The sequence below is a fragment of the Falco punctatus genome, assembly GCF_963210335.1.
Source record: "Falco punctatus genome assembly, chromosome: 14".
NCBI lineage: Eukaryota > Metazoa > Chordata > Aves > Falconiformes > Falconidae > Falco > Falco punctatus.
The window spans coordinates 3,434,451-3,459,334 of NC_137594.1; the positions used below are offsets into that span (position 1 = coordinate 3,434,451).

Genomic DNA, 24,884 nt, shown 5'->3' on the forward strand with positions numbered 1-24,884 from the left:
GGGCTGGGGACGAATCACACCCGAAGATCGCCTGGGGAGGAGGCACGATGGGTTTTGCTCCTTCCCACCCGCATCCTGCCCCGGCTCCCAGCACTGGCTTTGTTTCCGCTGTATAACAAGATGATGGGTTAGGGTCAAGCTGCGGGTTCATAACTTGTTGGAAGACTTTGCCAAACAATAAAGGTGTCTTGCTTTATATCTGCTCGTATTTTATCCGCGTCATGGCCTTTCCCCAGCGCCGGCCGGGATTTACGGCGGGGGATATTTGAACGTGTCGAGGCGAGCTGGGGAAGCCGAGGCCGACCCCCCTCCCCACGCCTTTGCATTCAGTGCCTGTGCGCTGAAATATTTACCTTCCAGCTCCTCTGACAGTTCAAGCCGTCTCGTGAAGCAAAGGTTATTGAACTGCGAATGTTATGACATTACATTTTTGTGTCTGCACTTTCAAGATGCGTGATGCAGCCTGAATGATAAGTGATCTCGGGGTTAAGGGTGGGGTTTTTTTTTCTTTCTCCTCCTTTCCCTCCCTTCTGCTCTGCTCCCGCCTCGGCACAGGCTGTCGGCTCTGCTGGGGCTTGATAACGCTCCCTTTTATTGCCCTGCCTTTGCATTCCTGCAGCTGGACTCCCTGCAGTTGGTGTGGGTGCTGGGGGTGTACGTGTCAGGAGGTGGGAGAGGGACATTCCCAGTGCAGAAGCTGAATGCACTGTGGTGTGCCTCAGTTTCCCTAGCCCTGGCCTCATCCATCATGCCATGGGGCACACCAGGATGGGCCATGGTGGCACGCACACCAGCAGCCCCTCTTGTTGGATGATGACGATGCCAACTTGGGTACCACAGCCCCTCCAGCATCCCAGCGTGGAGGGAAACGTGCATCCCATATCCCACCAGGGCCATGCTGCGGGACAGGAGGTGATGCATGGTGCTCAGCCGTGCCAATTTTGCAGCCCCCGTTAGTGGGGTTGTGGGGAGCTGGTGGGGCTCCAGGCTGGAGCGATGTTGAGATGCAGCATCTTGTGCGACCAGGTGATCCGGTGGACGAGTGGGGAGGGGGACAAGTGACAGTGGGGTCTGGCCTGTCCCGTACACACTAGAGGGCAGCAACAAACTGGATCAGTGGCTGCATTCGGTCCCCAGGGGCGCTGAGGGGTCTGAGCCCCCAGATTTGCCCCCTTACAGCGGGTTTGGAGCCGGGGAGCCGCTTGTTTTTAAGGGGTGCTTAAACCCGTTTGGTAGCCAAATGCTATTGAGCGGCAGGACGCGGGCCCTCAAACCAGTCTGACCCGTGGTGTCATGTCATCCTGGGAGCAAATTAATTAAGTCATTCCGTAAATTTGGCCGCGTTTGCTGCTGGTGAATCACATCTGCCCCCTCCCCTCCCGCCTTTTTCCCCAGGCTCCCCCTCTGTCTCGGCTCCCTGCTAGAGTCAACATCTCACCCCGCAGCGCCTGGAGATTTCTATCGGCTCGGGGCTGGCCGAGCATCCCGAGCATCCCAGGTCGGGCGGCCGCCAGCACTAACAGAAACCAGCTGTGCGGGCAGGCGGGCAGGGGGGGCCGCCGGGGAAGGGGGGAAAAAAAAAAAAAGAGGTCAGGGCCCGGGAAATTAAATGTTCATAAATGTAGGCCCGAGCGCTTAAAAAGTAGGGCAGTGCCATTAAATCTCATTAAAGTTTAATACCTATCAGTGCCACTTCAGGCAGCCCTTGGACATTGCTTTAATTTGATGGGTGTTAAGGGAGAATTATCAAATAATTGTGCTGGCTGGGGACTTGCTTTTATCATGTTACATGGAAAGCTCTCCCGGCTTTGTGCCACACATCAAAACAGCAGTGGATAGGTATTGTTCTGGGGAGGGGATGGAGGGGGCTGCAGGGGGGGTCCCCGCCATCCCCATCGCCCTTGGCGGTGGCAGGAGGGATGAGGGACACCGGATCAGGTTGTTACAGGGATTAGCTGCCCCAGTGATTTGGTTTTTCTGCCCAAATTCAACCCATCTGCCCTCAGGGGGGATCTGCTACCCCAGGCTGGCATCCCCAGGGGTGGTGTGGGGACAGCAAGCATCCTGCCATCGTCCCCATAGGTCCTGCTGGTGTCCCCATGGGTCCTGCTGGTGTCCCCATGGGTCCCGCCGCTGTGCCCGTGGCCCAGTAGGGTCGTGCCACCTTTCCTGCACTCGCTGCCTCGGGATGCCAGTGTGGAGCTGTGAGTGCTGCTAATTAATACTAATTTTTGGAGAGGCTCTGGGGGCTGGAGGAACTTGCTGGTGGGAGGTGCTGAGCGCGCCAGGGATCACCATCTTGTGGAGGCGAGCACATGGGCCCATGCATTTTTTATAGGGTGCACCCAGGGTTATTTTTATTTCTTTCTATTTCCTCTCTCCCCTTGCTGTAAAAGACCCAGTTGATAAAGAATTAGTGCCAGGTCGTTAGTCCTGGTTTTTATGAGATAAACCCGGGCGCAAGGTGCTGTCGTGTAAACGCTGGGGCCAGGGAAGCGCAGGGATGGGGAGAGCAGAGCTGCTGCCATGAATTATTCAGCAGCGCCTGATTTCACATTATTCTCACTGATACTTTTACAACCTGTCAGTAAATAAAAAGATTCTACATTATTTATAGAAATGGACCCGAATTGGTTAGGAGAATTTACTGTTGCTATTATTAGGGGCTGCTCAGCACTGCGTTAATGAGAGCCGGGTGATGGCAAATGCTGCGTCCCGTGGGCTCGGTGTCCCCCACACCTCCCGGGCTGCCACCTTGCTCCCCAAGGGTGGCTGCGTCCCCATGGCTGTCACCGCTGCTGGCTCCCTTGGCCAGGGCCTGTTCGTGTGTCCCCAGCTGCAGGCTGGATATGGAGGGATGAGGGTCTCCCTGGCTTTGGGCTGCTTGAAGGCGGGACATCTTCCTGGGCATGTCTCTTTCTGGGGATATCTTCCCAGGGACACCTCCCTGCGGATGACACCTTCCCAGGGACATCTCCCTGCTGGGGACATCTCCTTCCTTGGGATGGCATCTTCCCAGGGACGTTTCCTTCCCAGGGATATCTTTCCCAAAGACATCTGCTTCCTGGGGGCATCTCCTTCCTGGAGACGTCTTCTTCTTAAGCACATCTCCTTTCCAGGGATGTCTACTTCCTGAGGACGTCTCCTTCCCGGGAGCATCTTCCCAGGTGCCAGCCCTGGGACACATCTTTGCCGGAGGGGGGTGCTTTCCAGGCATGGTGCAGTTAGCCTTTCTACCCACCTTCACCACAGCGTATGTAGCAGCACACCCGGTATGTGCCCTCCTGGCTCTGCATCCCAGCACGGCACAGGAGCCAGAGGGTTCTGCTTCCAGCCTGTGCCCCCCCCCGCCCCCAGCAGCATTTGCCTGTCGCCTGAGCAGGAGTCGTCCCACCCACATGCCCGCCAGCCCCCCGCATCCCATCTGGGCTTCCCGCATCCCTGATGTGACAGCTCCGGGGAGATGGAAAAGCATTGCGCGGGGTTGGAAAGCCCCGGGGAGGCGGGGAGGCTCAGCTGCGGGTAAACCGAGGCATGGCAGCGATGCGCCGTGTGGACAAACGGGTGGAAAAACCAAGAGGAAGCCCAAGAGTGTAATGGTTTGTCTGCGGTGTCCTAAGGTGGCTGCTCCCAGCCTGCCGGTGACAGGTTTATTGGCAGGCAGGCCGGGCTGGAAGGATTGTCGGCTATTTACAGTGCTGGGGCCGTGACTTTGCGAGCAGACAGTTAACATAAATTCACATGATGGATCAGTTATCACTTCATTGAACTTGTGGCGGATCCATTGAAGGCTGTGCAGTAACATACTGTTTCCTGGCTCTGCGCAGCGCTGGGATACATTAAATACACTTTATTTATAGCTTACCATTGCTGCACTGTGGGCAGGAGAATGCAGCTTTTGCAACTATCATCTAATTTTATGATGAGCATTAAAGCAAGGCCTATAATTTGCACCTTTTTATTCATTAGACACTGGTGCAGCCATAAGTCAAGAATGCCCAGGGATTTAGATGCAGATCCAGAAGATAAACTATTGACAAGCCAGATGTATTTTTACATTAGTGTGCCTTTACAATAGTTTATGTTGAGAGTGGAATATAAATTGCATTATTAAATACGAACCACTCTTGTAACTGCTGCTCTGCCTGTTTCTGTGCAGGCAGGGCGGGATTCGGAGCCGCAGAGCAAGGAGGCTTTGCCTAATGGCTCCAGGTTGGGTGGGGGATTTTTATTTTGGCTTTATTTTAGCCCTGGCTGTGCTGACGCAGCGGGGCAGGGGTCTGGCCTGGGGTTGGCCTCTGGAGGAGGCGGTGGCCCTGTGGGATGTCCCCATTTTGAGCAAAACCATCCCAGCCATGTGCCCCCACTGGAGACCTCCACTCGGCCGCTGCCACCCGGCCAGCAGCGAGTTAAATCCTTTTGTTTCCGAGGCAATACAGTTTATATTATGAGCATGAATAAAAGATGGTTGTGCTAGGGGTAGCTGTCAGGATCTTCGCTGCCTATAAAGGCTTCTACTGTAGCTTGACAGTAAAAGACTGTGTTTGGGGACTGATGTGGTTTCTCAAAGGAGCTAAATAAATAAGGGACGCTTATTTTTACACCAGTAAAGGCTGCTGGATATTTAAAGCCCTGTTTATCTCACTGAAATCGTGGTGTTTATTGTTATCTCATGTAGGGGGAATTTGCATGTTCGCTAATAATTAACTAAACCCAGCGCTTCTCCCTTCTGTACGTGCAGCAGCTCCGCCGTTATCTGGGGGGAGGAAACGCTTGCAAATCAAATGCAAATATTGACCATGCCTGGGCCGGGCGTGCTGCGGTGGCGGGTGCTCCCCAGTACCCTGTCCCGTGGCTGTGGCAGGGGCAGGATGGAGGGGCCGAGTGCTTGCATGTGGCACAAGAGAGCTGATGGGAGCCATCCACATGGCCATCCTGTCCCCATTGCCACCCCATCCTTGTTTCCACCCTGTCCCCACAGCCACCCCATGGCTACCCTGTCCCCATCGCTGCCCCTTTGTGCCCGCCGCTAACAGGCGTCCCGTCCTGGTTGCCAGTCCCCGCGCCACCAGATGCTGCTGCTCCGTGTCACACCATCATGTCGCTAGCGGAGTGTAACGGGGAGAGCAGTCGGTGCCTTTGTTTCTCCTGCTCTCCGCACAGCTGTCACTTCCAGTGATCAGTAGAAAAATCATCACCCCACCGGATCATACATATGGAACGGTGTCTGTGCGGAATATTTATTGTAACATGTGTCGGGGCCGTGCCGGTCACAAGCCCCAGGCTTGGCTTGCACCGTGCCGGCCCCAGAAGGATGCTCTGGTCCCCTGGGCTCTGCCTGCTGGGAAGGTGCGCGTGTCCCCACAGTGCTGTCCCCATCATTGTTGGGGGACTTGGGGCTAATTGTGCTTGGTGGCCTCAGGCTGCGCAGCATGCTCTGCCTTGTAGGGGCCCAAGAAAACCCTCCCTTTCCCAGCCTGTCCCCAGCCTCGTTCCCAAAGGATATCCCCAGGCTGGGGGGGTGGCTGAGAGCTCCAGCTCATGAAGCTGCAGGCTCCTTCCCTGGGGAGCAGAAGCCCAGGGGCTTTCCCATGCTGGGGTCACCTATGGGGTGGCCTTTGGGGTCTCCAACGGCAGGAGAAGGCACTCAGGAGCTGTGGCCCATCAGTATCTCCGGGAGCACTCTCGTGTCTCCGGAGCTGTCAGCTCGGCACCTTTCATGTGTGATGGGTAAACAGCGCGGCGCCCGCCGGGGAAGGCTGTTGGATCCCTGCTGGTGCTAAAGCGGCGTCTGGCAGGGACGGGGAACGTGCCGTCGCCTGCGCGAGGCACGGCGGACGTGACGCCCTGCTGGGCCTCCTTGCGGCTTTCCTGATGGAGAGGGGTGACCAAGCCGCCCCGGTGCCGGGCACAGGGCAAAGCCATGCCGGATGGGGTCCCTGCTGCCCCCCGTGGGAGTGGGTGCTGGCACATCATCCCAGGCAAAACCGCTCCCGTAACCTCCCATCACCGAAAACCGGTACCCACCGTTCCCATCCCACCTGTCGGCCGCTGCTGGGGACATGGAGCCCCCCATGCCCCCTTGCCACACGTTTTCCCTTGCTGGGGCGGACAGATGCCACACGGGCAGCACGGGGTCACCGGGTCCCCCCAGCACATGGCTGGGGGAAGGTGTTGCCAGCGCCTTTTGGCACCCGCCGCCACACGAGCGCGCTCCTCTGACAGCTTTATCAAGCCTCCAGACTTCCCAATTCCATTGTTCCTGACATCTGTTTCGGTAAGTGATTAATTGCAATTAGTGAACGGTTTGAAAGCCTGTGGAAGAATATTCAGCAGAAAACTCGTCAAGATTAATGAGTGGTGGCAGTTGTCAGAAGGGCTGCTGCCTCGCCGGGATGCGGCGGCGGCAGGGAGGTGCAGGAGGCTGGGCGAGCAGGGTGCCCCCCTCCCCGTGCCTGTGCCCCCCTCCCCCCCCCCCCCCCCCGGCCGTGTCCCCCCCTCCCGGAGAATAACACAAGCTGATTTTTCATCCAAATGCATGAATTATCTGCTAATGCGCTATTAATAAAGCGCTGTGGAGTTTCACTGAGATTAGGTCCTAAATCATGCAGAATGAATTTTAATCAGTCCGAAAGACACCGGTGCTAGCCACTCCCGGGGACCAAGCTGGATCCAGCTGGGATCTGCTGCCGGAGAGGCAGCGCCTGCACCTTTGCTCCCGTGCTGTGCCGTGCCACGCCGTGCCACGTGTGTGCAGCGGCAGAGCCAGGCTACCTTTGTGCGGTGCTTGCAGGGTGAGGGGTTTGCCAGGGCATGGGCCCTGTGGGCTGGGAGTTGGGCGCAGCCGGCTCTCCAAATCCCACCGCCCGTGCTGGTGGGGCGGCCATGCAGTGCCAGTGGGCACCCGGGGATGGCAACAGACGTGGTGGCAGCCTGCTCAGCTGGCTGCACGAGGTGGCTGTGGCTGGGATGGACCCAGCATCCTCGGTGCCACTGCCCCGTGCCCAGATTCCCAAAGGAGCCCCATCTTGGGTTGGGAGGTGTCACTCCCGCAGTGAGTTTCCCAGGTCTTTGCAACACACCTTTGTTTTCAACCTGGTTTTGCCCCCAGCTCGGTGCAAGGGTCCATCCTGAGGTGCCGGGACTGGTGGCGGTGCCGAGCCCGAGCCCAGGGGACACACAGACACACCTGCGGCCCCGGGGGGAGGGAGGGTGCGACATCTGCTCCTGCAAACTGTTTGCCATGTTGAGGTCAGGGCAGCTCGACAGCCCCAGGTCCCGCGAGCAGATGGCTCCAGCACGCTCCCCGGCCAGGCTCCCCGGTACCACACCCATGAAATTCCCCATTAACAGGCTGTGACCAGAGGGTATTGGGGGGACAATCATCCATCACCCCCCTGCCTTGCCATGTTCAGCCTGGGAGCGTACACAGGCTCCATGCCTGTCCCCAAGGGCAGCAGGGACAGCACCGGGGGTAGGGATGACCCCCCCCACTTCACACAGCCTTGCTAATCTGGGGGGGGGGGGCTGCAGAGCAGCTGGGGTTCATTGCCTGAGTGCAGGGGGTGCAGCCGTGTGCTGGTGGCAGAGGGAGTCCCCATCCCCATTCCTGCCTGCCTGCCTGTCCCCGTCCTGTCCCTGTGATTTATTACTCTTCTGGCAGAGGGGGTGGTGGAGGGCAGGGGCTGGCAGGGGTCGGCAGGGGCTGGCAGGGGTCAGCAGGGGTCGGGAGGTCCCGCCGTCGGCCGCCCTTTGTTGGTGTCCAGCACAATGACCCGGCGCAGGCTGTTTGCTCGGCGTGGTGGGTAATTACCGTGCCGGGGAGGATGGGGAGGTCAGGGCCGATGGAGCCGCTGTGACCCGCCGCCGTCGAGGCCCTGCGTGGCAGCGGCTTGTCCTTCCCCTGTCACCATCTGCTCGGAGGCGGCCGCTGCGAGCGGCGGGGCTGCAGCTCTGGCGGCGGCGCTCAGACGGACGGACAGATGGTGGTGGGTTTGAAGAGGTAGAGTGTGTACTTTGTTCTGGAGAGCTTTGATAAAAAAAAAAAAAATACATATAGAAGGAGAAAAAGACAGGGAGAGGAGAGGGGAGGGGGTGTCCTCCTGCCCCCCACAGCCCCCCCGCCTGCCACTGTGCCGCACTTTGTAGCGGGGAGCTGGAGATTGTCACCGTGCCAGGGATGGGGCTGCGGGTGCTGGCACCTGCGGCGTGCTGGGGTGGAAATGACAGGGAGCAGGGATGGATCCCGGTGTCTGCCTCTGCGGGGTCACCGCCTGCCCTGAGCGTTCCCTGTGCCACCATCCCCGGGGCATGCCGGGGCCCGGCGGCGCCGTGCCAGGGATACCCTTATCCCCGCCGCGTCTCTCCCAGGGTCTGACCTCGGCGCGCTGCCTGCCCTCCCTCCGCCTGCCTGCCTGCCGGCACTGCACGTACCTGCCTGCAAGTGGTGCCAGCTGGGCCGGGGCTGATGCAAGCGGTGTTCCCGGGCAAGCCCGGCCGCTTCCCAACCGGCTGGGGCAGCCGGACCAGGGGGGAGGCGCGGGCGTGGGGTCCCTGCAGCGGTGCTGCGGACGCCGGGCGCAGGCAGGGTGACGCGGCACTCAGCGTCTCCCTCGGGCGCTCCTGACCCGCCGGACCCGCTCGGGGAGCGGCAGCGTGGGTTGGCGGTTTTGGCTTTGGTGCAAGAGGTGGGGCCGGCCACCCCCACCGCCCCGCAGACGCCTTTTCCAGCGGCGCCTGCCCTCGCCGGTGTCCTGGCATCGCCTCTTGCCACCACTCAGCGGACCTCTTTTCGACGCCCATGCAACGGTGCCTCCCCGCCGCCGGCAGCCAGGGCTGGGTGTGCCGGCATCACGCCTAAGCACCCCGGTTGGCCCCAGGCTTTGCCGGAGCGCACTGGCATTGTGCTGGTAGCGGGGGGGTGGGGGGGTTGCAAAAGAGTTTGCTGTGAGCAGGTGGGGCATGGAGCCGCAGCGCATGGGCCAACGTCACGGCGCCGGGATGTGACCACCCCGTCTTGGGAGCTCACCAAGGAGGGATTCCCAGGGGAGCCCGAGGTCTCCGGGCCAGTGTGTGGGTTACTCGACAGCAGCATGGGGACCCCTACTCACTGCCCGCGGCCGTTGCAATCCTGGCTTTGCCGTCTCTTAATTAACACCCGCGCCAGGCCTGGCCCCGTGTTACACTTCATTACGCGATTGCGATCAGGGCCACTCCTCCCTCCCGTCCGACTCCGGCTGGATAATTAGGTGTGTTTTCTCCCGCGTGCAGACAGACACTTAATACGGCTTTAATCACCTGCTCCGGCGGCTCCCACCCACTGCCCTGCGCCCGCGCTGCTGCGCTGTTGCTACCCACAAACCGCGTGGCTGGAGTAATTACAGGCTGCACATGCCCTGTGCAAATACCCGATGTGGATCCATGGTGTGAACACCCTGTGCAGATGCCCGGTGCAAACGCCCTGTGCAAACGCCTGGTGAACACGCATTGTGCAAATGCCCGGTGCAAACACCTTCCAGGCTGTGATTCGGCTTGTAAAGGGCGTCGTGGTGCTGGCAGGCGGCGCTGCCCGGCTCTACGGCCGGCGGAGCCGGAGCAGGCGGCCCGGCGGCTCCTCGCAGGTGTAAGCACAGACTCTGCGGCGCTTGAGCTTCTGTGCGGCGGGCGCGTGCCAGCACACTGCTGTGCCTTGCGAAGGTAGCAGCCATCTGCACTGTGATAAAAAGCCCTGAGGATGATAAATAGACAAGTAGCACTTTTATTGGATTGCCGTTTCGAAGCAGCCACTTTGGGTTTGGCACGGTGCTAACGACAGACTCGCCGCGCGCTGCGCCCAGCCGCCCCAGCCGGGGGAAAGGGGCTACCCGGCGGCAAAGCGGGCGCCTGGCCGCACACCTCGGCTGCATCCTGGGGCGCTCCCGGCTGCCTCTTGTCCTCCTGTTTTTAGGGGGTGACATCTCTGCATCTGTGTGACCCAGAGCTGAAATGACTCGGGGTGCAGCGGACAGGAGAGCATCGTTGATGGCACCGTGCTGGGGGGCAGGAGGGGTGAGTGGGGCAGGCCAGCTGGCACGGCACGGGGCTGGCACACGCGGTGGTGCCCCAGCTGCCGTGCTGGCCTCGCTGTCACCTGCGCGAAGCAGCTTGTTTGTCAATAATGGAGCAGAGAAAATTGCAGCTGAAATGCCTCTCGGCTCTGCTTTGTGTTGCCTTAATGCGTCCACGCCGGAGGTGCCGGCTTGGAGAGGCACAAAGGCTGCCGGGAGGGGAGGAAGGGGCGGGGGGGGGATTGGCGAGGCTCTGGGGGGGCTTTGCCCTGGGCAGAGCCTCGGTGCTGGGGTGAGGGGGCAGAGTCAGCCTCTGACCACCGTGGCTGGCACCGCGTCGCTCCCGAAGCTTGGCCGTGCCTGGTGCTGGGGACATCAGCCCAGTGAGATGGTTCCCAGAGGGACATGCATTTTGGGGACAGCTTTGGGTTGGATGGCATTGCCTGGTGCCTGCTGCTGTGGGACAGCACAGGTTGGGGACATCAGGGGTGCCGTGGGATGGGGCAAGTTGGGGACACCATTTCAGAGATGCTGTGGGACAGGGCAGGTCAGAGACACCATTGCAAGGAGCAGACCCCTGGCTGGAGGGTGACAAGGGGAGGCTGGGTTGGTGGTGCAGGGACTCAGGGTGCCGGGGGGGTCTGTCCCCACACCCTGCCAGCCCCCCACCTGCGGGGCAGGGGCCGCACGCAGCTGCCTGCCCGGGCGTGCATCCCAGGAATTTGGCAGCGCGGGGGGGCCGGCTGCCTCCCCTGCCCTCTGACCCGCCGGGATGATACAAGCCCTCTTCTGTTTCTTCTCAGCCCGCCGGCAGGGTCAGGACGACGGCTGGCGCTGGCTCCCTCGCCACGATGAAACAGCTCGCCTGTCACGACACAATAGATCCATCAGGCTGCTGGCACGGCTTTCGGGGGGAGCGTGCCACGGGAGGGGGGACACATGGCCCTGGGATCAGGTGGGTGCTGGGGTGCCCCTGCACCCTCAGTGTGGCCCTGCTGCAGCTTCCCAGGGTGCACACAAGCATCACGATTTTTGCAGGGTCTCAGCAGGGGGTTAGCCAGGGCCACAGGCAGGGACAGGGACAGGGACGGGGACAGGACGCAGGTGTCCTGGCTGATACCCTGCACCCACGCCTGAGCCATCCCCTGCTCTGCTGCAGGGAGATACGGCTGCGTGTCTTGGCTCCTCGCCGTGCCTGCTGCCCTCACTCTTCCTCACCCTCCAAAAATACATCGGGAGGCACCAGCACGAGGTGCCCCCCAAACCTTCGCAGCCTGGGGACACTCCAGGAAGAATCCCTCACCTCCTTCCTCCCCCTTCCCGCTTTCCTCCTGACTTCAGGGTCTTTTTATCCAGTTCTGCATCACCTTTGCAATAATTCAGGCCCACGCGTGGGAGCTTGATGTCCGGGGTGCTGACAGGTGTGGGCAGGATGCTGTGTCCCCCTGCACCAGCACCACCTGGGATGGGTGCAAATCCCCCCGCCGGACCCCCCAGCCCCGACACGGCGGCTGTTGAGAAATAAAAAGCGTCTCCAATTAGAAGCAGTGGTGCTGCAAACTGGCGGCGAGGCACTTGAACTGTCACTGTGCAGCCTTAATTAGCAGCGGCGGGGCAGGGGTCAGCAGCAACTCAGCAGTCTTGACAAGGCTGCTATCAAGTGCAAGGAGGGAGGAGGAGGGAAGGGAGGGAAAAGCAAAGCTCCCCGGACTCTGGACCAGCCCTGGGCGATGGGGAGGGGGAGGACAAGCACGCTGGAGACACACAGGCAGAGTTAAAAGGGAATAAAATGGTCGCTATCTCCCGCCGGCAGCTCATCACCGCTGCCGTGCATCCCACCGCTGGAGCGTGCGGCCGGTCCCAGGCCCCGCCAGCAGCCTGAGGGCCGGGGTGGGGAGGGGGCCACGGGACCCCCACCATGCCAGAGATGAAGAGCTGGTCGTCTTTGCTGCAGAGCTTCAGTAAGTGATGGGGGCTGCAAGGCCGTGGGGTCCCCACCGGCTGTCCCCTTCCCAGTCGCACCGTGCAAGGGGAAGCGGGTGGGTGGCATGGCCGGGGCGAGGGTCCCGTGCCCCCTGGCCCCGCGTGCCGCCCCGTCCCTTCCCCAGCAGCCCCCTCCTTGCGGTCAGCGCCCGGCCGCAGCCAGGCTTAACCTCTGCCCTTTCCCTCCTGCCCTCCAGCCCTGTTAAAAAGGGTTTAAATGCAAAGTTATTTGATAGCTAATCCCGGCCGAGGGCTGGGGGCAGCCCTGGGCTTTGGCGCTGGGAATCACCCCGAGCCAGGACCCTCCGGCGTCACCGCCGGCACGGACGTGGTTTCACCGGGGTGGAGGTCAGGCAAACGCACCGATTAAAGTCCGGCGGGTGAAAAGAGCTTAAACAAATCCCAAATCCCTCAGATGCCAGATGAGGCCATTCAAAATTTCCTCAGGAGCAGGCACAGGGAGGGGAAGAGACACCGAAAGCCCCCCCGAAGCTGTGCTGCCGTCCCTGCTGGCTGTGGTGGGGCTGCTCAACTGGGAGCACTGGGAAGGCTGGAGCTGCGTGGGTATTGGGGCTGGGCAGGGTGCTCGGTAGATGTTATGGGGGCCAGGTCAGTGTTCCGGGCCCTGCATGCCTTCCTGCCCTACACCCCTTTGCTGTTGGGCCAGGAGGGGCCAGCATCAGGACGGCCACCCCCCCCCCCCCCCCCCCCTTTCACCATCATCTCCCCATTTCAGCCCACATCTCTCCTTCCAACTACCAGTTTTAGGGTGCCAAGGGGAGACACATGTGTGTCCCCACTGCTGAGCAGTCACCCCCACAAGCTGCTTGTCACCCCCAAGGGCAAAAACATTGCTGGCTCATGGGTATGTGATGGTGGGGGATGCCAGGCTGCAGCATCACCCCCAGGACCAGCCAGGTGGGGACCAAGCTGTCCCCAGGGAGCCAGACCCCGCTTTTACGGTTTGCAATAGTATTAGGGAAACTGAGGCAGGCACAGCCAGGAGGTGCTGGTATGGCAGGACCTGCAGCATGGGGTGGGATGGCTGGGATAGGACCACTGGGTGGGAGGCAGCAGGTGCTGAGGGCAGGAGGAACAGGGGGGCAATTCCTGGTGACAGCTGTGTGACTCGGGGCTGGGGTGCTCAGACAGGCTCTGTCCCCTCAGTCCTTACCGGTTCCCCTTGGTAACAAGTCCCCAAATGACTGGCCAGGCCAGCTGAACCCCAGCCCAGGGACAGCGGGGAGAGGCCGGGGTGAAGGTCACAGATGTTGCGGCTGCAAGGAGCCGCGCAGGCCCCCAGGCCTATTAGCCCCTTAATTGGGGAGGATGGATGAGCTGTGAGAAGGGCTGGGGACCTTCTGCCCTCCCCGGCCAGCAACCATGGGGTTCCCTGCTCTCCCGTGCCAGCCTCTCCCACGTGTGTGCGCACTGTTGTCATGCACGTGCCACTGTGTGCCCTCTGTCATGGTGCACACTGCTTTTGTGCGTGCTCCGTCATCTTGCACGCTCCCCCTTTGTGCACGCTCCATCATTGTGCATGCTTCCTCAGTTGCACGCTCCACCTTCGTGCGCGCTCCATCATTGTGCATGCTTCCTCAGTTGCACGCTGCACCTTCATGTGTGCTCCATCATTGTGCATGCATCCTCAGTTGCACGCTCCCCCTTCGTGCGTGCTCCATCATTGTGCATGCTTCCTCAGTTGCACGCTCCCCCTTTGTGCGTGCTCCATCATTGTGCATGCTTCCTCAGTTGCACGCTCCACCTTCATGTGTGCTCCGTCTTTGCACGTGCTTTGTCATGCCCGCTCCATTGCTGTGCACAGTCGTGCAGGCTCCAGCATTGTGCGCGCTGTCTTCATGTGTGCTCTGTCGTGTGTGCTCCATCGTCACGCGTGCTCTGGTGTTGTGCATGCTCCTTCGTCGCACCCACCTGTGGCTACTCAGGACGACCCCGAATTAGGCAACCGGTGGCAGGGTGGGCTCCATGCAGGGACCCATGCCCATCGCTGGGGCATGGGCTCTGTACCCCGACTACCTCCCCAGCTCTGGCACATCCCTGGCCAGCAAGGGTTAATGCTGGGGCTGGGGGGGGAGGATGCCTGTGCCAGTTCAGAAATGAATGTTGCCTTTAATATACCATCCTTCAATCCTTATCTCTCCTAATTTATTGGACATAACTGGTTGCGCTGATGGATTCGTGGCTTAGACCTTGGCTTCTAAATTTCAGCATTAATAATCTGCCCCTTCATTCTGCTCTCCAGATGTCTTTCATTTATCTGCTTATTCAGTAGGGGTGCAACCTCGCATCCTCAGTGCCAGCGCTAATGTGGCCCGGTGACAATAAATTTGGACTTGTAATAACATGGCCAGATGAATGAATTGACCTCTTGGTGACTGTCACTCCCAGCCTCCCCCCTTGTTAGGTGCCAGTGGGAATGAGCGGGCCCCTAATAACGGATGCCGGTGTCAGCCCCCTCCACCCCACCTCCTTTTTTCTCTCTTTTTCACCTTTTTTTTTTTTTTTTTTTCCAAAGGGGAAATTTGTAGGAAAGTGTAGACAAGGGGATTGCTTAATCTTTAATCAGCTTTGGAGTGCAGAGCGAGAGCAGCCGTGCCCATCCCCAGGGAGAACTCCGGTCCTAATAACGAGGAGCCCTAATAACGACCCCGTAACCCCACCACGGGCTGGGACCCCTCGGCCAGGCTGGGATGCGGTGCCGATGCTGGGATGAGCCGCAGCGGCGACAGGGCAGGTTGCACACCTGAGAGCGTGCGGAGGAATGTGTTTGCTTAATTAATTGGCGGCGGGAGCGCGCCGGGGGTGTAAATCTAACGTGGGCCTTGGCAGCCTGCAGTGCTGCGCACGCAAGACTAGACTTTAAATAAGGGTGCAATTATTGTTTGAATAATTGACGAACAACGGGCGCGCATCGGCGCTCAGCCTAATGGGCTTTGATCGCTCGCCAGGGCCGCCCGGCGTGCCGGCACCCCGCCGGCAAAGAATGCTCGGGGTCTGGCGAGGGGCGTGGGTGGGTTGGCAGTGGAAATTGGGGTGCTGCGCCCCCCGGGTGGGTTTGGAGGGGTCGGTGGTGGAAATCGGGGTGCTATTCTCTCCCCAGCCAACCCTGCGGCGCCACGGAGGGGCTTTGACCCTCCACGGCGCCGCGGGGTTGGCTGGGGAAGGGGAGGACCCTGCACGTAGCAATTGATTTAAATCATTTTAGAGAGGACCTATGGAAAATAAAAAGCCTTTAATCACATTTGTATCCATTTCCAGCCTCGGTAAATCAATTTGGATTGAGCTGGGTGCCACGGTTACAGCTGATTAGCGCGCGGCGGATGGGGTCAAATTAATGCTAGCTAGGTTTGCTTAATGGGGTCACCGTTGCTAGCTTCTCGCGAGCATCCCTCCTCGGGGGTGGCGTGGGTGGGCGGATGAATGTTTCGATCCTGCCCATACCGTGGAGGGTTTTTCTGGCGAGGAAGCACCAGGATTTGGGCTTGGTGCTGCTCCATGCCTCAGTTTCCCCTTGCATCAAGTGATAACCGTTGCAGCGGAGCTGATGAGCAGCACGGGGGGGGACATTTGGGCTGTCACACCTTCCTCACCCTGATCCCGTGGGACCATGCAGGTCCTCGCCAGCATCACCCGTGTGCTGGAGCTGCTCACATGTCCTCCCCGCTGCCCCGCAGAGGAGCCATAAACAGGTCCCTGCGCCCCGGTGCTGGTTAATTTGTTTTCAATAGGTTCCAATCAATTAAGCATGGTCCGGGCGAAGGGAAAAGTGCCCTAGTAATTGGTGAAAATAAATCACTCATCGAGGCCCCAGCAGAGCCGCAGTGGTGACTGGGAGCCTGGGCTATGTCCACGTGGCACCGTGGGGACGGGGACACCAGGGATGGACCCCACTTTGCCCGGCCGCCATTCACATGGGACCAGCGTCCCATCCGCTGGGAATGGCGTGCTTGCGAGCTCCCGGCTCGCTTCTTTAGTGTCTCCCTCCCTGCCCCAACCCAGCTCCTCGCATGCCATGCCTGCCTGAACCCCGAGGTGAGGGTGATGCCTCCCTGCCCATCCCCGCGGTGGGGAGCATCCCCCCGCATCCCTTCACCCAGGCACCACCACCTTCCCAGCCCTGCCCCAACCCGGGCTGTAATTACCGCATGCGGTGCTTTGATTGCTCCATTGCAATTAATTAAACCCGGCAGTGACCCAAATTATGATCCCTTGTCTTGTCGAGCGCCGTATTTTTAACCTTAACCGGCTGGGCTGTGTTTAGATTTCCAATCCGGGCAGAAATGTCACCCAGGGAGAGTGACTGGCATTGAACCCAGCCTTCCCGTGACGAACCCCATAATTAGAAACCCTCGTGTCCCCGAGACGGGTCTTTAAAGCTGTCAGAAGCCAAGATCCAGCCATTTGATACAAGACTATCATTAGCTGCGCCCAACCTATTAGCTGCAGGTAAATAACAGGCTGTACCGGAGCCGGGGAACAGGCGGGTTGGGGAATTGGTTGGTTCTTAATTAGGAGAAGCGGCGCGAGGGATGCTTTCCCCTCTAATTGCCTTCGTTAGAAGCCTGGGTATGTGTCCCTTTGCCTGTATCCCCTTTCCCGGCACGATGACGGCTCCCTGCGCCCCGTCTTCTGACCGCGGTGCCCATCCCACTGGCTGCCGTGGCAATGCCGGGACAGCGGGTGGGATGGGCACAGCAGTGGGAAGACGGGGATGCTAAACCATTTACCAGGAATGGATAGGGATTGATGGTCTCTGGTCCAAGTGGAGGATAAATCTGGGCTTGCTGCAGCTTTCCGAGGGCTTGTCTGGGTGACATATTCGGTTGGTTCGAATGTCTGGATGGAAAATCAATCACCAGGGCTGTTTCCGTCCCCCCTTTCGCGCTATGTTTTAATTTGCCAGGCTGTGGGGTTCGTACATTGAGGATCCATCTATATTTGTGTCAGGAGCCGGCGTCTTTGTCTCCCTGGTGCAGCATCGTCCTTCCCAGCCTGGCATGCTCTGCTCTGGGCACGGTGTTGGGGTGCAGATGGGCACTGGGGGTGTCTCCGTCCCTCCTGGGGCTTTTTCTCGGTGTGGAGCTGCCGTCCTTCCCCAGGGGAGGTGGCAGGGGGGGCACGGGATGCCCTGTGTGGGGAAACTGAGGCATAGCGTGGTGCAATGCAGTCTGCTCTGGGCTCTGCTTTCCCCGACAGCTGGGTAGGAATCCCACCCTGCTGTGCCCCCCGTGCCCACCGGTTGGGGCTGGCCAGCGCCATGGGGGGCCAGGAGAGACCCGGCAGCGCTGCGGCAGTGGTGCCGACCGCCTGGCCCTTGCTGGCCTGCCTTCGCCTGATCCCTCTCCTGCAGACGCTCTCCCTGACACCGGCTGACAAGAGCCATTTCCAAGATGGATTGATTCAATTTAGCACCGATTTTTTGCTGGGGCCGGTGACGTACGGCTCCCCAGCCGGCGCTGGGCGGCACGTGACTCCCCAGCGCCCGCCGTCATTAGAGCAGCTCAGCACCGGCTGCTGCAGCCCGCCACCCCTAATCAGCCCCACGCGTGCCGCCGGCGCGGGAGGGGTCCGCATCCTGCCCTGGCGTGGCTCCACGAGGCTGCCCGCTCCCAGCACCCCCAGCAGGATCCGTCCCCGAGGGCATTGGGGCAGTGGTGGTACCCAGGGGTGGTACCTAGGGATACTGGCGGCGGTACCTAGGGATGCTGGTGGCTGTACCCAGGGATGGTGGCAGTGGTACCCAGGGATGCTGGCGGTGGTACCCAGTGGTGCTGGCAGTGCCAGAGCCTCTGGTGAGGCTGCACAGGGGGGAATTTTGTTTTGTTCCCTCGCTTTCTGGGTTTTTCTCTGGGCTTGATGAGTATGTCTGGTTCTCTCTCGCTGTCTGTCTTCTCCTCTCTCCTTCCTTTCGAGGCAAATGGCTGACTGATTGCTTTTCATCTCCCGCTCTGAGGAGCTGTAAGAGCTACTTTATACAAACATCAATTACAGGCACGTAATAAATTAAGGCTCCCTTACACCGAACCCATTAGAGTCCACTCTCATATCAAAGCGCTCCCATCACACACGGATTGGGGTGGAGTGGGGGGGAGGAGGGAGAGGGAGGAAAATGTCTTATTAGCCGGCAGATTGTTAGCAGAACACTGATTTAATTGTATCCCTGCGCCCAAGCGCGGGAGGAGGACGGGGCGGGGGGGGGGTGTGTGGGTGCAGAGGGGGGGCATCCAGGGCCTGCCAAAAAAGAAATGCCCGAGGATTGTTCCCTTCCCCGAGGTGCTGGGGGGCAGCCTCCCTCCCGGTTTTGTCCCAGTGCCAGCGCCGGCTGCCAGCGCTTCTCCTGGTAACGGCCGAGGGGGCTGCATTTTGGAGATGCCCCCCCACCCCGGCTGGCACAGTTCTGAGCAGCAAAACCCAGGGCTGGGTGCCCGCCCTCCTCCTGCCCCCAGCCACCTTTGGGGTGCCCCCTCCAGACCCTTGGCCCAGTGATGCGTGATGCTGGGGGGGTGCCAGGGATGGGGGGAGCATGGCAGCTGTCTGGCATCCCCACCTGCTGGGGTTTTGCAGACAAGTCCTGCAGTGGTATGGTGGGCATCAGGGCTGGGACTCCCCCAGTGCCTCCCTGGGTTCGGACGGTGCATCAGGGCACAGAGGTGGAAAGAGGGGCCTGGGGTGAGATGGGGGGCAGCCGGGGAGGCAGGGAGCAAACTTCCCTGTAGGACAAAGGCGCCTGCATCCGCCAGCAGCTCCCGCTGCCTCTGCCTGCGAATAAATAGCCTCCAGGCTGTCAGTCTGGCACTACCCCCGGGGCTGGAGGCTCTCGGAGAGGAATGGAGCCCGGGAACAGCAGGCATGGCTGGAGCGCTGCCCGACGGGGCTTTGCAGGCGCTGGCACGCCGCGCCGGCGTGCTTCGCCCAGGCAGGGCTGCCTCCCAAACCAGCAGCACCCAGCCGTGGCCCATGGCCTCGCCACGCGTCCCCTGCGACAGGCATGGCCCCTGGTCGGCGGGCAGGGAGCGAGGGTGGGGGCTGCGGTGGTGTCCCTGTGCGGTGAGGGCTGGTGGGTGTGCATGGGTGTGCATGCACCCCTTGTTGCAGGGGTAGTGCATGGATGTGTGCGGATACATGTCAGTCTGCTGAGGCTGGCTGTCCTGCAGAGGTGCTGGTGATGCATGCGTGCATCCTGCTCTACAGAGGGTGTGTATTGTGCGCTTGAGTGTATGCGTGTGCACACACACATGCACCCCCCTCTGCAGAGGGTATGTGCACTGCACAGGTGCGCACGTGCACGTGCACGCGTCTGCCTCCACAGAGCGTGTATGTTGTGCACTTGCATGTGTGCACGCACACACATGCATCCCGCCCTGCGGAGGGTGTATGTTGTGCACACGTGTGTACCCACATACGCATCCTCCTCCGCAGAGACCATGTGCACGCCATGCTTCCCACTGCAGCAGCTCTGTCCCAGGTGAGCATGTCTGCGCACACCTGCCTCCCCCCACTCCTGCACACCCACGGGTGCGAGGTGGGGGTCCTGTTCACCACCCTCCCTTTCAGGGCAGGTTTTATCTCCCCTGCATGGCTCCCGCAGCCCGCCGTTCCCTTGCTGCCCTCCCGAGCCTGACATTTACATATTAATATTTTCCAAGGGAGGCAATGCGTTGCGGTGCAAGTGTCTGCATTGTGGTTGCACATAATGTAAAGTGAGATAAAGCGCCCGGCTCCGCTATGAATAACTGCAAATGAAAACCCATGTGGCCATAAAAGCCTTCACATTTGCCCTGTCAGCATGTGGTACATCGGCTAAACAACTGATTTAGCTTTTCTTTTTTTTCAAGGTTTATCGCCACTTACAGAGGACATGCTCTTTGTGTACAGCCTGTCGCTTTCTGCTCAGCTTCCTTGTCACTTCCCCTCGGCGTCCTCCCAGCCGGGCCCCGAAACGATGCTCTGCTCCTCTAAACTGCCCTGACAGCCCCTATTAGCTTCTGGCCGAGTACAGCTTGGCGCTGCTGGGGCTATTTATCTCGCCGGTGCAGAGGGCTGTTATCTATCACCCTCGCTCCTTACAGCCCTACTCTTCGCTTCTGCTGATGGTGGGGATTTGGGATGGGGTCCTGGGGGGGTCTGGGGGGGGAGAGAGGACCCAGTAGCGCTTACCCTCCTCCCAAAGGGGCCAGATCCCATCTTCAGGTTTTGCTTTTGGCCATTGGTACCTCATCCCAGTGCTGCCGGGCTCTGACCCCTCTGTGCTGGGGGGATGTGGGCAGAGCCACTCGGGATAACCCTTGTGCCATAGGGAAGGATTTGTTTGCGCTCCCACTCGGCGTGGCCAGTGCCATCCCCATGGCGGTGGCCCCAGGCAGGGGTGATGTCCCTGTGGGACCGCTGGCTCCCAAAGGCGCCGGCTTGGGTGCCAGACCTGAAATACCGGGTGGGGAGCCTGGCGGAGGGGTGACGCTGGGGAGCAGGATGAGCAGCTCTGTGCCGTGCCTGCGGGAAAGGGGGGAGGACGGGGGTCCCCGCTCGGTGCCCGCCGAGCCACCTGGCCCTCAGCCAAGGGCCCTGGCACCCAGCCGGCCCCCGGCACTGCTGGTAACCAGAGCTGCCTCCCCTCGCTGTTATTTCAGCAGGCGGGGGCAGATCGGTTTTCCGGGCCAGGCAGATGCCTATCGGTCCCCTCCCGCCACATCGTCCCCATGCCACCGCCACATTGCTGCCACCACGGCCCTGGTAATGGGCTGGACATCACCAGTGACGGTGATTGCCACCGGTGCCCAGGTCTCCTCTCCTGGGCACGCTGCCCTGTGGGGTGCACCCGTCCCCGCTGCCGGCTCGTGCTGGCAAAGGGACTGCAGTGTCACCCAGCGTGGCGGGCTTTGCTCCCAGCCACCCTGTGCTGCCAGTGGGCACTGCGCTGGCTTGTCCCCTTGAGTCACGCCAGCAGCCGGGGCAGCGTGGCAGGCGCCAGCGAGGTGTTGTTCCACGGGGCTGGCTGGGGCTGGTGCAAGCTCTGTGTCTCCCTACACCCTGCCTGGGGTCCCCGCGTCCCCAGGGGCTGGGGGGCCCCGTCCCCGTGCCGGGGGTTGCGTCAGAGCAGGGGGGATGTTTCACAAGTGCTTTCCTGTCTCAACCTGTCCCTGGCCGGTGCCTGGAGGGGGGCCATCGGGGGCTGTGGGTGGGAAGCGGGGGGCCAGGGGGGTTGTTTACAGCCGGGGAACTTGTTTCCTTCCACCTGCCTCGGGGGAGGCAGTTAGCGATTTGTTAGTCAAACCAGATGAGCCTTCCTGGAGCAGCTTCCTGCCAGGCTCGGCATCGCCAGGCCACCCTGCCGGCGGGGTCCCCCCGCATCCCCCATCTCTGCCGTGCCCCCCGCCGCAGCCAGCACATCCTGCACGGGTGGGATGTGGGGAGCCTCGGCGTGGCTTCCCACCACAGCTTCCAGGCATTGCCGGTTGGCACGGGCACCCTGTGAACCAGCTGGGTGGGAGCACCGGAGCCATGCCTGAAAAACCAGGACCCCGTGAGCTGGCTGGGTGGGAGCACCGGAGCCATGCTTGAAAAACCAGGACCCCGTGAGCTGGCTGGGTGGGAGCACTGGAGCCATGCCTGAAAAAGCAGGGTGATGCTTGCTTCTGGGACCTCTCCCCAGATACCTACAGGGAGGGTGTGCTGGGTACAGCAGAGCTCACGATGGCTTAGCAGGACAGCGGGGCTGGAGGCGTGCACTCCTGGGGTGCTGGGTGATGGCTGTTTGCTTGGCTGATAGTTGGGTGCTGCCAAGCTTGTCCTGCCACGCTGCTGGGTGCCGTGGGAACATGATGCACTGAGCACCATGCGTCGTGCTTTGAGCACTGTGCATCACACACCATGTGCCAAGCCCCATGCGCCGCGCATCCTTCATCATGCGCCAGGCACCATGCACCGAGCACCATGCATCACATGCATCATGCACTGAGCACCATGCGTCCTGCACGCATCCAGCACCGTTGCCTGAGGAGCGGGAGCACCACCCCTGCAGAAACGGGGCCCACGCATGGACAAGGAAGTGCCAGCCTGCGCCCCCTTGCTAATCGAGTGGCGCCGGGTGATAAATAAGGAAGTTAACACCCAACCCGGGCTGCTAATTAGCTTTTAACCTGTACTAGCAGTTAACTACAAAAGGCAGTCATTTGTTCCGGGGAGCTGGTAGCGTAGAAAGAACGAAACATGGCCAATTTTGTTCAGGATGAATTAAGACTTGCAAATGTAAAATGAGTTCATCTATTTAATTAAGTAGCGGCAATATGGATGTTAAATTAAGTTAATGGCAGGCATGCCAAAACAAGGTTATAAAAATCTTGTCCTGGCGGGGTGGGTTCCATATCCGGCCCTTAGATGGTGGGACGAGGGCTCTGCCCTGCCCGCGGGTGGCCCTGGGTGGGCTGGGGGCTGGGGATCCTGGGGACACCCCTCTGGCCCCTGCACGGCTGGAGGGAGAGGGAGAAGGAGATGGGGAGGAAAAAAAAAAAAAGGCAGGAGGAGGGGAAAAGCGTGTCTCACCCAGCGCCGCAATCTTATCAGGGCTGAACTTTACTCTCCTGCTAAAGATATAGGATACTTTAGGGACATCGGAAAGAAATAATAACCCTCTGATTTGTAGCTCTCGGGCTCTGGCAGCCGAGGGGGAAGGAGGACTGTCTTCTGCCATTACCATTTTTTGTATGAACTATTCCCCAAAGAAATCAAACCCTTGTACAAGCCCTCCCGCGCAGCAGCCCCTGCTCCAGCGCTGACCCAAGCCGTGCGGATTATCACCGCGCATCGCAGCCGGAGACAGGAACATTCATTAAAATTTGAAACACAAATGGAAAATTGCTACTTGAAGCCTCCTTGCCGGAGAGCCAGCCGCTTGATCAGAGACCTCATTAATGTATCTAATGTGTAAGGAACAATTAGACTTTTCAAAGACATCCTTTTCCCAGCCAGGGAAAAAAAAAACCCAGAAGCAGCTTGAACCCGCCCCCCCCCTCCAAACCCAAACCTGCCTCAAGGGATAGGGGTGCACAACCCTGGCGGGAGCCTACAAGCCGCCGGAGAGTCTTGGATCCATCCCGGCACCCAAAATGCCCGTTTCTCCTTAAGTTAGATGGGGAGGAAAGTGGGCTGATTAAAAAGCTGATTTCTTTTCCCAGCGACCTGCAGGGTTTTGCCATCCTCCCGTAATTAGCCGGTTACACGGCCGTATGTTTTATTTATGAGCCGAGGGCGGAGGGAAGGGGAAGCGGAGGAACGACCGTGCCCTATATATCTGCAAATAAAACACTTCATTTCCCTCCTGGGGAATGTCACCTCGAGAAACCATCGCTTTCCTGCTCACTGCCCCGTCCAAATCGCAGGCTGTAAATGGCTTTGTGGGCCTGGCTGGCGCTCAGATGGGTTTAAAATATGGATTTATGTCTTTATTCTGCATAGTCAAAGGTCAACAAGAGCAGGAAATCATCGCTGAGCCGCTTATTTACGGTGAGAGGCGGCTGCTTGCTCCTCTCCTTGCTCATGCATCCCCGCCGGCAAATGCTTTCAGGGTGCTGGGTCGCAGGGAGTGCGGTGGAGCCTGGTGCCAGCTGGCAGGGGCCGGCCATGCCTCAGTTTCCCTAGGGTGAGCTGCCTGGGGGGTGGGCATCCCGCTGGGGACCGCGGCCTGGATGTCCCCAGCACGGCTGCATCCCTTTCCGGGGGGACACCTGTGGGGAGGCCGAGCATCCCGGTGGCGAGGGTACCGAGCGAGCCGGGCAGTGCCCCGTCGCCGGCCGGCATCGCGGCGGCTGGCTGGGCGGCATGGGCAGGGCTGGCGGCGCGCTTGCCCGGCCGGCCCCGCGAGCTGCGCTCTCATGCTTTGCTAATCCCGCCTGGCACCTGCCCCAGCTCCCGACGGCTTCGCGTGAGCAAGGAACCAATTAATCCTCCCAGCGCTCGGGGAAGTGGGTCAGGCTCGTCAAGCTCTCCCGCTAACGAGGGGTGAGGCGAGGCGTGGCAGAGCCGGCTGCTGGGTGGCCGGGCGGGTGGCTCACACCGGTGCCCTGCGTCCCGTCTCCCGTGGGGTGGTAAGTGGGTAAAGTGAGGCAGGGCGATGCTCGCCACCGGTTTGTGCCTGCAATCACCCGCAGAGCGGGGACAGCCGAGGAGGAGGGTGGCGGGTAATTCGGTTGGGCCGATGTCGCAAAGGGCTGGGCTGGTTTCCCAACGGGGCTGCCCAGCCGCTGTGCCTCGGTTTCCCCATCCCAGCAAAGCAACGGGGGGTCCCGGCTTGGGGTGCTGGGTGCTGGCGGGGTAAGGGCTGTCTTGGCAGGGTGGGGAGCGCAGGCAGCGCAGGCAGGGTGCCCCTTTGAAGTGTAGCCCAACTTCCAGGAGTGAAGCAATTCTCGTTTGCATAATGAACAAAGGGAGCAGGGGGGGCGAAACCCCACAGCCCGAGCTGGCAAGCAGGCCTGCCCTCCCTGCCTGCCCTCCCTGCCTGCCTGCCCGCTCCCCCAGCCGCCTGTAATTACAGGTTTATTGCCTGTACAGCTATTGTGTAATGACATGTTTGCAAATTAATTTTTACAGCTCATGCCATGGGGGGGGGGGGGCGGGGGGAGCAGAGGAGGGGTCCCCCAGTGCTTGCGTGAGCTTGGCAGATTCAACCCCTCTAAAAGCATGGGGGGGCTGCGAGTGGGCCGGTGACGGGTGGGGGGCGGTGAGGGAATTTGGGGTGACGCAGTGACCCCACAGGCTTTCCAAGCCAGGGTGGGCGTTTCCCCTTGCCCCCCTACTATGAAGGTGTTGGGCTTGGGGCAGCCAGAGTCGTGTCGCCCCATA

General features: G+C 60.4%; 1 protein-coding gene and 1 long non-coding RNA gene across 3 annotated transcripts in view; one reads left to right on the forward strand and one right to left on the reverse strand.

Moving 5' to 3' along the window:
* Positions 1–24,884, forward strand: part of GSE1 (Gse1 coiled-coil protein) — a 101,233-nt gene that overhangs the window by 45,462 nt on the left and 30,887 nt on the right. The window lies entirely within an intron of this gene.
* On the reverse strand, positions 189–23,363 carry LOC308073069. The gene is made up of 2 exons (XR_013931894.1): positions 19,902–23,363; positions 189–10,911 (listed from the first exon to the last, which is right to left on the reverse strand). It is a non-coding gene; the product is annotated as an uncharacterized lncRNA (long non-coding RNA).